This window comes from Sinocyclocheilus grahami, unplaced genomic scaffold, assembly GCF_001515645.1.
Source record: "Sinocyclocheilus grahami isolate Dianchi unplaced genomic scaffold, SAMN03320097.WGS_v1.1 scaffold369.1, whole genome shotgun sequence".
Lineage (NCBI taxonomy): Eukaryota > Metazoa > Chordata > Actinopteri > Cypriniformes > Cyprinidae > Sinocyclocheilus > Sinocyclocheilus grahami.
In genome coordinates this window covers 406,089-407,382 of record NW_015505548.1, presented here as the reverse complement: position 1 = coordinate 407,382, position 1,294 = coordinate 406,089, and the positions used below count along the sequence as shown (strand labels likewise).

Genomic DNA, 1,294 nt, shown 5'->3' with positions numbered 1-1,294 from the left:
TATATATATATATATATATATATATATATAAACTATTTATTATTATAAAAGTAATAAATTATAAGTTCTTATATATATATATATATATATACATACATATATGTCTGTGTGTGTGTGTGTGTGTGTGTGTGTATATGCATAATTGTCTTGCTTTCAGTTTGCATTTTATCAAACAAATAAAAAAAATTAAAAATATATTTAATTATATTATATATGCATTTAATACATTTTAAATTTTTATACAGGTATATAAAATAAAATATAATTTAAATAATAACGGGGAAAAATCATAAAAATGTCAACAGAAAAAAAAAAACATTAAAAAAAGATCTGACAGCTACTATGTACATCAGCGGGTCACCACATGACCTAAAGCTGGATTTTCCTGGCAATTTCCCTTCTCTCTCTCTCTGGTTTGCTGTCTTCCACCCCGCCTCCCTCTCTCTCTCTCTCTCTCTCTCTCTCGCTCTCTCTGTGTGTGTGTTGCTGGCTCTCGGGTCTCTCAGTTCTTGGAGCGGCTGGTTCAGGATGGATGTCTCATGTGCACACATGCCATCGCTGAGCTCCGGACCCCGCTGCATCCCGTCGGCAGTGTGCGCGTGAGTGTGTGAGTGTGTGTGCGTGCATGCGTGTGTGTGTGTGTGTGTGAGAGAGTGAGAGTTGTGGGGGAGCGCCGGTCGGGTAAAGACGCGTGCGAGTTTGCGTGTGTGTTCTGGGGTAGATCTCATTGGAATCTCTCACGCTGGATGTGTAAGGATCACGGGAGGACCGACTGACCGTACGAGCGTTTCACGGAGAAACTTCCAGCATGGCAGACCCTCTCTCCGGACTCACATCAGTTCTCGCACCCTGACGGACTCCAGCTGCACTGAGAGGGAAGACATGTGCTGGTCATCTCTCCCTCCCCTTCCTCATCATCATCACCACTGATCCGTGTCTGGAGGTGAGTCTCTTCCTCTTCATTTGAGCTCAAGTTTGGACTCGTAAAAACCTTTAACCTTCTGGAAATGTACCTTTAGTCATTTCAGCTGGCGAATTCTCAATCTTAATGCTGAAAAAACATACAAACACACAAGAAACTTGCACACTAAAGTTGATTTGACACAAATCGGCGAGCGCTGCATTGAAGAACCTCATCAGAACAAACAAGGTGAGATCATCTGATCCTATGGCGTTTCAACCGGCCATTGCAATGCTTTGTTTAGCATTATAATAATCTTTCTATTTCAACCCACGCAGATAGAGAGAGAGAGAGAGAGAGAGAGAGAGAGAGAGAGAGAGAGAGAGAGAGAGA

At 41.7% G+C, this 1,294-nt stretch overlaps 2 protein-coding genes across 3 annotated transcripts in view; one reads left to right on the top strand and one right to left on the bottom strand.

The window, feature by feature from the left end:
• The window catches only part of dock1 (dedicator of cytokinesis 1), a 270,237-nt gene that overhangs the window by 120,764 nt on the left and 148,179 nt on the right, over positions 1 to 1,294 (bottom strand). The gene's annotated exons all lie outside the window — the stretch shown is intronic.
• LOC107549344 (protein FAM196A) overlaps positions 503 to 1,294 on the top strand; it is a 43,270-nt gene continuing 42,478 nt past the window's right edge. The window contains exons 1-2 of one of the 2 annotated variants that reach the window (XM_016230392.1): positions 503 to 599; positions 756 to 943. The gene's annotated coding sequence lies outside the window, so the exon portion shown is untranslated. Of the gene's footprint in view, positions 944 to 1,294 lie in introns of both variants that reach the window. The other variant, XM_016230390.1, reaches the window with a different exon arrangement.